The sequence below is a fragment of the Chamaea fasciata genome, unplaced genomic scaffold, assembly GCF_029207755.1.
Source record: "Chamaea fasciata isolate MVZ Bird 193981 ecotype frontalis unplaced genomic scaffold, bChaFas1.0.hap1 SCAF_6, whole genome shotgun sequence".
NCBI classification, from domain to species: domain Eukaryota; kingdom Metazoa; phylum Chordata; class Aves; order Passeriformes; family Sylviidae; genus Chamaea; species Chamaea fasciata.
The window spans coordinates 26,877,448-26,890,848 of NW_027094091.1; the positions used below are offsets into that span (position 1 = coordinate 26,877,448).

Sequence of the window (13,401 nt, forward strand, 5' to 3'; positions counted from 1 at the left end):
TAGTATATAATGCATTGGGAGAAAAATAACTAAGAGAAGAAAAATATAAGTTTGGTGATGGAAATGATAGATAGGGATTGCAAGAATTTATTTGTACTTATGTTGGATTTACAATGTTTTCTCCCATTGCAAAGAAAGGGAAAGAATATTCTGCTCTCTCTTGACAATAAGGAGAGCATGCTTGTATTTGCTTTGACTATGAAATAAAAAACAGAGATGAAGTGACCTGTGCCTGTTCCTTCTTTGTGGTGTCCATGACTGATGGACAAAGGGAACTGTTCTGAATTGGGCATTTTTTTTTTATCCTATCTGTTATTCTTTCAGCATTTAGACTGTTAATGAGGGACAAAGGAAGCAAAACATGGATGGCAACAGGGGCCAGGTTGGTGAGGGATTACCCCACAATTCCCTTTCTGTGAAAGAAATCTCAAATGTGTAAGATCAGAATGGACTCCATCTTCCTGGCTCTTGCAGTACATGTTCTTTCAAAGCTGCCATCTGGGTTCTCTTCCTGTGTTTGCTTCCTGCAACCTCCCAAAGCACTCATGCAGGGCAGAGAAAGGATGGTGGATGAGCTCATTGCAACAGAAGGTTGGGGTGTGATGTGTGTCTCAGTGCTTTCTAATTCTACAAACCTGCTTAACAGAGAGGTTAAAAGATTGCTCAGTGAAAGAGCAAAATGGTGTGTTTGTTCACTGATTCAGCAAGGAGTCCTCTACCAAAAAAAAAGAGGGCTGACAAGGCTTGATACTCAGGTACTTTTGAAATAACAAAATAGATTTGACTTCTTCTACATGCCAACCACACTTAAAAAGAGCAAAATACATTTTCCAAATACATATCCTTCATACGCCATGAGGAATCAAAGATAAATGACTCTTTGCCCTTCACCCCTTCTTTTCCTATACACCCTAAAGAGAGATCTGATTAATCCATGATGAAAATCTAGGGTCAGTCAAGAGAATGACAAATGTCTTTGTGATTTCAATGGGGCTGAAAGCCAGGCCTAACAAAAATTGATCAGCATCTTCTCACCAATTGCAATCAAATTATGGTGACATATTTTCTATGACAGGCATGGGCCTAACAAACACAGTGATAGTGGACACAGAAACTGTTAAATGACATAGAAAATTGTGTAATAATTTATAGTATTTCAGTGTTCCTCTAGGAACTCCTTGCAGAGTTTGCTTTCCAGGGATACTAAGGAACTTGACAATTGCTCCTTCTCAATGTGTTGATTTTAGCAGTCAGATAACAAGGTTTGCACCATGAAAAAACCCATGTTGATTAAGGTATAAATTCAGAATTATTTCAGTGCTTCTGTTATGGCTAGAGCAGTGAAATTTATGACTTCACCAGCAAATAGAAGCTTGCAACTGCCACAGCAGCAATCGTATGCTTTTAATGGAATTTGGTTTTTGTTTGAACAATGTCCTGCAAAATTAAAAGTTTCTGTACATAACATTTTATGTACAGTTGGTTGTCAAGGGTTAACTTGGTTAGTGGAACCCAAGTGAAAGTTTTAAAATACTGCTGTCATAGAGAACAAATGCCTTCAAAGCATCTATAGCATATGTTATTTAAAAGAGCACTGAAATAAAGTCCTGGTTTTAATTATTTTCCTTTGCAGAACTTCTCTAACTTTATTGCCAAAGAAAAGACTTCCAGAGCCAATTTTTAATCTTAATTATACCAGATTCAATCTGGAATAATTCCCTTGAAGTTAGAGTTACACCAGGTTTACACAAAGCAGAATCTTGCCCAGTTTCCACATTAGACTCTTTCTCAAAAGATAATATAGGTTAAAAAGCAAAATATCTGACTAAAAGAACCCACAGTCAAAGGATCATATGTAACTAAATGCTGCTGTATCCTCTGTTCTTGAGCCACATCAGAGCTTTCCTGTCAAAGCCTGAACTGTAGCTTCACATGCATGGCTACAGGAACTTTTACCTGCATTTTCCTCTCATCTCATTCTCTCATTTCTCTCTCCACAGCCACCTTGCTCAAGAGGAGTGTATAAAACTGAGTTCTCTAAAGGATTGCCAACAATAAACAGGCAAATGATCATGTAACTGAGGCAGAAAGTGCTCTCTGCAGAATTAGATGAGGTACAGACTGAACCAAGGTGATCTCAGAGAAAAAGGCCAAATAGTCTGTTGGAGAAGTAACAAAACAAAACAAAAAAACCCAAAAAACAAAACCAAAAAACAAACAAACAAAAAACCAAAAGCAAAAACCAACAACAAACAAACAAAAAAACCAAAACACAAAAAGAAAAGAAAAAAAAAGTGAGGAACAGTTTCCCCTTACATTTCAATGTTTCAGTCTCTCTTGTCTCTAAACTAAAGAAAGAAAAATGAGGACATGGGCATTGGCCACTCTTTGGAATGGCTTGAGGTGTGATTGGCACCTCCTTGATTTCTTCCATCACTGATTAGGGCCATGGAACCTTGAGTACAGGAGACATACAGTGATGCAAGAAGAATGTCAACGTGATTCATGCCTCCTGCTGATACACCTCCAGCATAATCTTGGTAAATATGAGCAAAATGAGTGAACAAATTCAATGACTAAGAGGAATGGCTACATTCATTTCCAAATCTGCGGTTTTTGCTGACTGTGACAACATGGATGCTGATTCTTGCAGCTCCTAGTGGTGGCTCCACACAAAACCCAAATCTGCAAGTTTTTAGGAAACATTCATGTCTTTCCGTCTTCTTAATCTGTAGGACAGGCAAGATCGATGTTCAGAACACTCCATGTCACAGAAATAGAAGGACAATGTTTTGTTTGTGGGGGTATTTTGGAGCATGAAAGATCCAACAAGGAGAGGGAGCCTTTTAGAAATCTAATTGCAATTCATAAACCTTGACTGTAGCTCCTGTATTTCCACAGCAAATCACCCCAAACATGCATATTAATCACTAAGCGTCAGAAGAAAACCTGTTGTGGGATGAAGCAGAAAAATGACATTCCTTGCCTGGAGCATGGGCAGTTCCGGGTACTTATAACACAGATAAGTTTCTCTCCTGAGTCTGACACTCTAGGATGTTGGCTCTGTCTTGGCTCTCTTGCCTCTTCTGTGCCCAGGCTCTGTCTTGGCCTGTCTTGGCTTTTCTGTAGGAATGTAGGGTGGATATGATCAGCTCAGGCATATGTGGGGACTGACACTGACACGGATGTTGGGTCATGCCCACCGTGTCACTGTGACCATGACCACGACATCCAGGGTGGCCTCCACACCACCCAGCTCCCCCGTGCAGAACTCAGGGTTGGGTTCCCAAGCACAGTAGCCCGAGGGGAGCAAAGCTGGTACTAATAGTGAATAGCTGCAGAACGAAAGCAGCTTGGTCTGGCTGCGGTTTTGTCCTGCTGTAATCCATTAATTGCTGCAGCTCGAAAGAACAAAGGCAAAGATAATGGTCTCGGGAGTTATGAACCGAAGTCAAACCTGGGCTGAATCAGCAGAAGATCCTTTGATTTCAGAGGGAAAACTTTTCATTTGTGGCACGGGAGGAATTTCTATCTTTGCTTTACTTGCAACATGCCACATCCCCCAAGCTGGTGACCCCGGCCCACGGCTGGATCTGCGGGGCCGGACCTACAGGGCTGGAGCCATTAGATTCCCGGGACGGCGCCTCTTCGCCATATTCTCCAGAGCCGGTCGACGGCTAATGAAGCGCAGAGGCAGCAGCAGCAGCGGCTGGCGGGGCGCGGTGCCCCCGCCGGGCTCGGCCGGCTGCTCCCGCGGGCTCCGGTGCCCTCTAGTGTCGCGGGCGGCGGTGGCACTGCCCGGGCGCCCGCGGCCGGCGCTGCAGGCACCCCGGCGGCGCTGCCTCCCCGCCCGTCGGTGCGGCGGCGGGGCCGGGGCTCCCCGCCCGGGGCCCGGGGAAAGGAGCGGAGCGCGGGGCCAGGCGGCGGCGAAGGGCCAGGCGGGTAACAACCCCTTTTTCCCTTGCTTTGCCTGGCCCCATAAACTGCGTTCACCCTCCTTCCGGACAAGAGCGGGCCGTTTATTCTGTCGCAGTCAAAAAAGTCAGGGCGGGAGCAAAAGAAAAAACAAAGTCTGTTTTTCAAAGAATAAGGCTTTCGCGGCTGTTTTGGCATCTTTTAATGTCAAGAGCCAAACGCAACAATGAAAGCAAAACAGCTCGACGTCGTGGCAGCAGCGGCTTCGGTGGGAAAACGACGGGCATGGGGAAGGAAAACGACGAGTACGGGGAACTACCTCAGCCATGTGGGGAATATTAATAATAATAATAATAAAAAGACTAGGGAGGGCAGGCTGGGCAAAGTTAAATTCTTTTGTCTGGCTGCCTGTCCTCCCAGTGACACGGGATCCTTGCTATTAAGAGCCAAATTGTGTTGAACAAAAAAATGAGGGAAAGAATGAAAGAAATAAAAATCTAAAAATCTGGTAGGACTGTAAATGTACACAAGACCCTCCCGCCGCCAGAACACATTTCCCGGAGGCGCTCGGGCCCCTGGTGGTCCCCTGCTTAGCTCTCCTTCCTAGGTGAGGGAGCCCGCACTGTATTCTCCTCCCTAGGCGACAGATGTGAACACAGACGTCGGGTCGCTCTGCTCTCTCCCTCTCTCAGGGGTTTGAGGGGTCTCTGCTCTAGGCTGTAGCTGCTCTTCACGCAGGGGTCCCAGCTCTAAAAGGTAAAAAGGGTGACTACTGCTCCGTGCATCGCTGAATGTGGGTAACGATAATTAAACCCAGACACGCCTTCCCATCCAGTCAAAAGGCTGCGGCCCCTCAGCGGGGGTTCCCGCGGAGCCCGGGCCGGGGGACCCCCTCTCGCCTGCCCAGTCCCACCGGTAGCCACACGAGCCACCTTTTAGGTTGTTCAATAGGCTTATCCAGTTAACCGCTCCCCGGCTCACCCTTGGGAGAGAGCCGCAGGAAAGGATTTATTACTTGAAACAAATTGTGATTTCCCCAGGGAGAGGGATGCTGAGCGGGGGAGGAGGGAAAGGGGCCTCGAAGGCTCCCAGCCCCCCTGGAAGCGTCTGAGAGTGGAGAGAGCCGCCCCGCAATAACCCGAGCGTCGGTGCTCCCGCTGCCCGGACTCTGACGGCGCCGCGGGCCCGGGGAGGGGGACACACACCCCCGCCCACCCCGGGGGGCAGGCTGGGAGCATAAACAGGCGAGAACGGCTCTAGCCTGGGCGCCGCACTCTGTTTGAGACGTGCAGCTTCCATCTGTTACCACATAAACACACGCTAACGGGATGCTTTATGCTCCAGCCCTTCAGGGGAGGGGAAGGCGGGAGGACCGGGGAGAGGAGAGGTAAAAAATCCCCCCACCCCCAGCCTGTCCTCTCGCTAACCCCACGTCCCCTTCGCCTCCCTGGACGGGACCCCCCTGCACCACACGGGGCGGGAGGCAGAGCTCAGCAGCCGTCCCGGTGGGTTTATTTTAACTTCCACCTCCTCTGCGCGGGACCAATCCATAGGCAGCGCCGGCACTGCGGAGAGGGCTCGGCCCAAGGACCAGAGCGGGCAGAGCCCAGCTCCCGCCGGCTCGCTGCTCCTCGGGGGGCGGGCGTGGGGACGGCGCGGCCAGCCCATTAGTGTCGGGAAGGGAAAGCTACGTCGGGGGAAGTGGAACAGTTCCCCAGAAAGGTCCCTGGGCGAGGGGACACCTCTGTCCCTGTCTCCACAGGGCCGTCGGGCCCCCGCCCAAAGGGCCAGACTGGCCTAGCAGGCAGCCTTGCCAGTCCCCCAGTTTGCAATTTTTATTTTTCGCTGGGTCTTGTGTGATCCCACGTGGAAGCCGTTAACGACCTCTCGATAATGATCATGACAAAGGCATTATTCAAATGAGGCAGGTAATTGCAACCAGAAGGCGTCTCCTCCCCTTTCCTTTTGCTCCTTTCTTTTCGAAAGAGTAACTTTACATCCCATCCTGATGGTATTTCGCCAGAAATCACCCCGCACGTTAAACCAGATACGCTCAAGCCGGTACATCGTGGCCCGAGCCCTGCAGGATCGCCCCGGCGCATAAGCAGTTGACGCTCATCTTCGAGGGCTTAAATTTGGAGAGAGCCCGCAGCTCTAATCCAAGTCATGATAAAGCATTTCCCTCCACAAATTGAGGGGTTCAGGATGCTGAGTGCGCTCGCCCTCTCAGATGGAGAGTTCCAGGGTGCGGTGTGGTTGGTTTGGGTTTTTTTTCTGTTGTTGTTTTTTTTTTTCTGTGTTGTTTATTTGTTTAGGGTTTGGGGTTTTTTTATATAAATTTTTTCCTCCGTTCTTTTTTGACTCACTGGGAGCCTGTTGTTTATTCACAAGCATTACGGTATCCTGTTAGCATTCCGACCAGGGGCTGCTCATAGATCTGACTCCGATGATTTCCTGGAGGAACATGTGGAAGCAATAGCGGGGTTGTGCACTCACCCGAGCCGAGGATGCTCTAGTGGAGGGCGTGCAAGGGGCCGGGAGCGCCGCCGGGAACCCTGAGATCCCAGGCAGGAGTACCTCAACCCGAGCGCGCATCCTTGGGAGCTGGCTCTCGTTTCTGCCTCTGTTCTCTTCGGGGCATCTTCGACTCAGAGGCTTAGCTCTCCTCTTAGGAAAGAGAAAAACCACTGGGTCCTGGCTCTTGACTTCGAGAACAAACTTTTTTTTAATATTAAATGGGAGAAAGAGGTGCGGGTGGTGGTGGTGCTGGACCGGGGAAGGAAGAAAACGGGAGAAGTGCCGGCACGCAGCTGTGGGGCCGGTGCCCTCCCCAGAAGGCAGGCGGCGGGCAGGGACCCGCTCCGCACCGCTCCGTTCCTGGGGCTGCACTGCCCCCTCTCCCGCGGCCGCCGCATCGTCGCGCCCCGCCGGCCCCGCTCGCCTCGCTCCGCACGAAGCCTGCAGCAAAAGGGTGGCGAGGGCAGCTCCCAGACAGCTCCCTCGGCCACCCCTTATCGCCAGTGATAGCGAGGGCCAACAAAGCAGAGATACCCAGTGCTGGTTTCCCGGCGGGGATCAAAGCTCCATCTGGAGCGTGTTCAAACAGGACGGGCTCGGACGTGCGCTGCCCGCGCCTCCGCCGGCACCTCCGGCCCTTGTCGTGTCCCTGGTTTGGTTATTACTGGGGTCTGTTTGCGCTGGGCAAAGCGAAGGCAGAGACGAAGGGAAGAGTGTTCTTGGTCCCGTCGGAGCTGCGGGCTTTGGGGGGGCTGACTCCTGGCGAAGGTTACCTTTCGTTGTGTCTTTCATTCATAAAGTTAGTGATTCGTCTCTCTCCCTGCCTCTCTGTGCCTCCCGGTCCTGGCTGGCTCACGGCCGTCCATCCAGCTCTCTAGCCCAAACCCGAGCTCAGTGGTGTACAAAGGACACGAGGAAGCCGCGAATTCGTTTCCAAATCAAACTCCCCATCCATAAACTCCCTCTGTAATCGTGGACATCGAGCCCGGCGCCCGACCCACCGTCCTGGCGGGTCTGAGGAGCGAAGGCTCATTCATGAAATTTGGGAGCACTCTGAGTTTTCATGAAAGTTTTCTTGGGTCTTTTTCTTTCTTTTTTTTTTTATTTTTTTTATTTTTTTTTTATTTTTTCCCCCTGCAGTGCAAAACTCCCCGCTTCCCCCTTTCCTCCCCCTCGCCCCTGCCATATGGCCAACCTCCCCCTCCCCTGCGAGGCTGCTGAAATCTGGAGGCAGAGACTGGCCCCCCTGCCTGCGTAAGAGCCTCCCGCCGGCGCGCCCGCCTCCGGCCGCGGGGCTGGGGGCGCCGGGCGAGCCAGAGTGCTCTTATTCTGAAGGGACCTGAGGGGGGCTTCATTTCCTGACAGCTATTTACTTAAAGCAAATGATTAGTTTTGGAAGGATGGTCTATAACATTGAATCAATTACGGGACGCGGTTTGTGAGACCATTACAGTTGGATCGGGAGGGAGGGCGAGCGGGAGGGAAAGAGCGCGGCTGAGCAGGGAAAGTCACAAAAGACGTGGACATATTTTGGATGTTTTACAATCTGCAGGACTGGGGCTGCGGATTGTAAGCGAGAAGGTAAGAGGTGCGGGGCATTTTCCCCACCTTTTTCTTTTTTACATATTTTTTTTCCTGCGGTTTTTTCCTCGTTTATTTTATTAGCTTTTCCTTATTTATTTGTTGGGAGTTTTCTTCTGTTCGGGTTTTTTTTTTCTTTTCTTTCTTTCTTTTTTGCTTTCTTCTTCTCTTTTCTTTTTTTCTTTTTTTTTTTTTTTTCTTTTCTTTTCTTTTCCCCGCTGCTCTAGCCGAGCGGGGGCTTCTTCCCGCGGGGCGCAGGCGGCGGGCGCTGGCGACCCCGCGGAGGGGAGTGGGGGTGCAGCGCTGCGCCGCGCCGGCCGTCGGGGTGCGGCGGCGAGCAGCGCGGGCAGCGTTAATGACAAACACATTGGGCCGGCGGGGGCCACCGCGCCGCATTCCTGCCGCGGGGGCGGGAGCGACCCGCCGGGGCTCCGCGGGCAGCGGCGGTGCCCGCCCCAGGGGGGAAAGTGGGGCCGCGCACCGACCAAGTAAGCGGCTCCCTCTCTTTTCCCATCCTTCGCTTCCTTCACCCCGCTGCTCTCCCGTCCCTTCCCCCACCCTTTGTTTTTCACCACCTTCCCTTCTTTAGATCCCCTTTCTCACCTCGCTACCCCTGACCCGGTAGCCCAAAATGGCCCGAGATCCCCAGCGGAGGCGCGCACACAACCCCCGAAAGGTGACCCGATCCCCATCCCTGCGCGCCCCGTCTTTTTTTTTATTTTTTATTTTTTAATGTCTCAGTGAAAGGGAAGATGCAGAATTTAGACAGGGCTGGTACCTGGAGCCTTTCCAGCCTGCAGCCCCTCTCTCAACGGGAATGCCAGCCTTACCGTATGCCCCGCCGGACTGCTGAACCTCACTGCTTCCCACCCCGGGGAGGGCCAAGTCTTCGCGGCCACCTTTTGGATTTTGTCAAGCGCGGATTTGCAAACTTGCCAGCCTCTGCCAGGCTGGAGTCCCCTGGAAAAGTCCTAGGAGCAAGTAGGAAATGGCTTTTTGGCTGTCCGCGGCATTGCTCAACATTTTTGGACGCGGATCCCACAGCTCAGGAACCGTTCCAGAGAACAGGACTTGGACAGCTTTTTCTGGAGCCAGCAGCCACAGACCTAGCAAGGCAGCAGCAGTCCCAGGGCACAGCCGCCTGCTCGTACGCACCCGGTAGGGGAGGCGGCTGCAGACCAGAGGCGGGAACGATGCCCTGGCCCCCACCAGTGCCGGGGGCACGTTTCCAGCCCCCCTCGACGGTATTTTCGGCGCGTCTCTTGCCAATGTTCGAGCTCTCTAGCGCTCCTTCGGGGCCTAAGTCTGCACGCCCGGAGAGGGCAGCGCATCGCTTCGGCCCGTATGGGACTCTACGAACCCGTTCCCGGGGTTAAGGGCGCATCGCTCCCCCTCGGTCCCACAGCTCCCAGGCGGGGCGCAGCCTCTGTCCCTCGCTGGGACCCCCGCCCCTCTCCACACCCCGCGCCCTGGGGCTTCGTGCTTCGCCTGACGGAGAGGGCTGGAGAAGAAAAGTCGGGTCGCAGCACCACCTCCGTAGGGAAACCCGTCTGTGCTCTGCTCCTCTCCGTCTCCCTTACCTCGCTTTTTCTTTTTCCCGGCTACCTCTCATTAAGGAAAAAAAAAAAAAAAAAAAAAAGAAAAAAAAAAGAAAGAAAAAAAAAAAGAAAAAAAAAAAGAAAAAGAAACTCGTCCCTCCAGCTTGGCAAAGGCTTTCCTATTGTTTCCCAGAAAAGCAGTGAAGTGGCTGGGAGCTGCCATCTCTGCTAGGTTTGCTCGGTGTCCCGGGCAGCCTTTGATCCGCAGCGGCTCCAGCCGTCGGGCTGCGCCGAGGGGGAGCCGCGGCAGCGCCGCTATCCCGCTCCCCGGGGGCTGCTGCCCGGGGTCCCCGCGGGCCGGCAGGGTCTGTCAAGCGCCTGCAGCCTGATGGGGGCTGGACAGTGTGAACGGAACTTCCCACCACCATCCACACCCCGGTCCCGACTGGCTGCAGGCGGCCGCTGTCTCCCCGACGGGACGCACCGGGGTTAGCAGGATGGCTTGTTATGCTCTCGGCATCTCCCAGGGCCGATGTAGAGCCCAGCTGGAGTCCCAGCTCGGCTGACTAAGCTCTGTGTCCTTAGACGGGACAAGACACAGGATCAAAGCAAGGAAACAGGCATCAAAGATGCCTCTGTCATCATCTTTTTAAAATCTGAGCTGTGGAGATCGACTTTTAACTCTCTGTGTAGAAACGCTAGAGAAAGATTTCCCAGCAAGGGACTTCGTGTTTAGCTTCTAGTTAACGATGAGTATTTTAGAACGGCCCTCAGCTAAACAGCAGTTTAACCAGCCTCAAAACTCGGGGAAAGAAGTTTGCAGAAAAATGAGACCTCACAAAACACTGGGATTTAGGAGTGCACAAGTAAACCAGCTCTCTCAGCCTGCAGGCACTCTCCTGCTGCTTTTAAATGAGATCCCTTGTTCTGGTACTCCTCTCCAGGCACTGGGGCGCAGGAGGTATGCCAGTCCAGCTGCTATCAGGTACTGGGGCCATCTTTGCTGTTACTAGTTTGTTGATGTAGGGGAAATCTTCATGTGGCTCTGAGGGTAATATAACGGTATTAGGTTTCAAGAAAGCAGGAAGTAATAAATATTTTAATAAAATACCTTTCTTCTGTACTACAGCATTGGGCTAGGATTGAAGTAAAGTATATATAGACAGAAAGTCTTGCATAGCCAAGACCTCGCAGATTATTTCCAGCTATAGCAGTTGGACTAAAAAGGAGGCTGAAATGTATAATTTTATATAATCTTTGCCTTGTTTGCTTCTTTATTTCATTATGACTACAGTGGTAACTACTTTTGCAGATGTACTCTAATTTTTTTAATAGAAGATGTTCCCTTTTTTTTTCTTTTGAACACTTAAAGACAAAGGAATGACTTCTGAGGGGTGATTTTTCCTGATGGTGGTGAGAATTGCTGATAATTAAAAAAACCCCAACTAACAAGAAAGCAAGCGATCCTTTCTCTCCCTCTTGCCTTGCTCTCCTGCTTGACTCATCTCTTTCAAGCCTATAAAGCTGTGCATGAGCACCCAAGGGAAAAGTTTGTAATAGCTATGCTTCCTAGTGCTTGTGGACAACAGAGATGGATATTTTTTTCCACACAATGCTTCTTAGCACTTGAGTTGGGATCTGAGTTGTTCTTTGACTTGATTCTGAGAACCTCAGGAAGATGTATTACCTGGAAGTGCCAGCTGTTTGTTTGGTTCCTCCCTCCCCCCCTGTTTTCTGGGACAGTCTGGATAACCCTCCTCGGATCAAGTGGGAAAAATTAGGCTTTGCAATTCCCCCACCACCTTTAGCTCCTAGACTAGAGTCCTAGAAGGACTCTGTCCTGGAGGGTTAGGCTGAAGAATTGGGACTGACTAGAAGGCTCGTTGGGAGGTACCCTCACTGCGTGTCCTGCAGAGCCTAAAGAACTCAGCAGGAGCCCAGCACTGGGCAATCCTTGATTCATGGTTATTCCTTGGGCTTTTCTTGATGCATAGTTTTTCTATGTACAGGCTATGCTGGATTCAAATATTTGTAAAGGGACTTGGAACAAGTCTTATTTGGGGAGAACATTTATGCCAGTCTTTTTCATTGAAGAGCTTTGAACCTTTCCCCAGCAAAACCATCGGATCCACATGTTAGCGCTGCAGGGCAGCGCTGCTCTTGTAGAGAGTTGAGTTTGCAGTTCAGGAACTGAGGACCAAGAAATGTTTCAGGAGGTCCTGTCTGAACATTTACATTCAGCTGGTGACATACACCACAAGAAAGAAATGTCTTTTCCTGGGTTGACCTTAGCTCTTCCTGGAAAAGATCAGCTTTCCCAGAAGGACAGACTGCCACTCTGACAAAATCACGACTGAAATTATCCAGTGCTCTCATAACAAGGATAATCATATCATTACGTGCCAAGATTTACAATCCAAATACTGTCCTATCACTTATGTAAATACAGAGAAAATGGGACCAGGGTTGGTGTGTTGTTGTTGGGGTTTTTTGTTGTTGTTGTTGCATTTTTGTTTGTTTGAGGTTTTGGAGTGGTTTTGGTTAGTTTTTTTGTTTATTTGTTTGGTTGCTTTGATTTTTTGTTTTGTTTCATTTTGTTAATCACGTGAAATCAAAAATGTAGGAATTTTGAATTTTGAGTTGATCCGGGAGAACCAGTTTAGACTGCTCCTTTGGAGAGCAGCGTTGCCTTTTGCAGGACGGGGATTGTGTCTGGGTAATGTGGATCAACATTGCCATCCTGTGGCCGCGGGTACGAGCTGCAGTGACTGGGGAGTGGATGGAAATCAGCCCAGCCGTCTCCCGTGTTCCGAGAGACGAGCTGGTTTTCTGTCTTGAAAGAAGTCTTTGGTTGATCCCCAGCAGTGTGAAAATAACATATACCCTTGGCTCTTCTCGGTTTCCCTCCGCTCTTTCTCTCTAGGTCGCGTAGAGCACTCACCTAGGAATATCGTAAATTTCTGAACATGTATTTCGATTTAGTCTCTGAACATTGATTTTACCTTGTCTTTAGTGGCACAGTCAATGAAACCTTTCTTTATAGGAAGCCAGTGCTTGGCAGTTAGTGTTTGGAAAATTGACTCCTGAAGTTCTTCAGAATTCGTTTTCTGATTTTTTTTTTTAACCACTAAAATGCACAAGAGAGATTTCAGCATTTCAGTCAGAAACTTTCAAAATCTATGTAAACTCAATGACTTGTTCCTCCCGGAGCAAACCCCTGTGAAGAGTTTAGCAAATCCTACAGAGCATTACCTAGCTTTTACTGTACACACCCATGTTTCTATTTTAGCTAGCAATGTCCTAAGTATGCAAGAAATTAAGGTTTGCTCAAACTCACACTGCATGTGTCATGCTAATACTGGGTTTCAACTTGCATAAATCTACTGGCTTCAGCAAGGCTACACCAAGTTATGGATTGACAGACCAGAGTTAGGAACTGAATCTGATGTATTTATCCAGGGATGAGATTTGGATAGCTGGGGACAAAGACAACTGGTCTGCCATAAGGAAGGCAAAGGAGTTAAAAGGTGCATACAAAGGTGTGTGTGATTGCAAATAAAGAAAACCAGGATAGGTGTACCTGCTTGGTGTTGTGGGAATGAGTAAACTCTCTTGCCCGCAAGTGTGAAATGGTGCCTGTGTCAAACCTTGAGTCAGGCATGGATGTGTGAGGGTATGCGGTGATGGCACTAGCATTCTTAAGTCAGAAGCGTGATGTGACTAAATTCAGTTCAAATAGGTTTTGAATACGAGTGATGGTGAATCCTTAGTACATTATTCTGTCTTTCACAGTGGAGAAATGTTGCACTGGGTCTTGATGAGATTAACGGGTCATTGAGGAGAGATCAAA

At 49.9% G+C, this 13,401-nt stretch overlaps 1 protein-coding gene and 1 long non-coding RNA gene across 2 annotated transcripts in view; one reads left to right on the forward strand and one right to left on the reverse strand.

Moving 5' to 3' along the window:
• LOC136291088 (uncharacterized) overlaps positions 1–9,023 on the reverse strand; it is a 29,051-nt gene extending 20,028 nt beyond the window's left edge. Inside the window, exon 1 of the long non-coding RNA XR_010721427.1 lies at positions 8,844–9,023. This is a non-coding gene — a long non-coding RNA (uncharacterized lncRNA). The remainder of the gene's footprint in view (positions 1–8,843) is intronic.
• Positions 7,833–13,401, forward strand: part of PDGFRA (platelet derived growth factor receptor alpha) — a 34,958-nt gene continuing 29,389 nt past the window's right edge. Inside the window, exon 1 of the mRNA XM_066185748.1 lies at positions 7,833–8,013. The gene's annotated coding sequence lies outside the window, so the exon portion shown is untranslated. The remainder of the gene's footprint in view (positions 8,014–13,401) is intronic.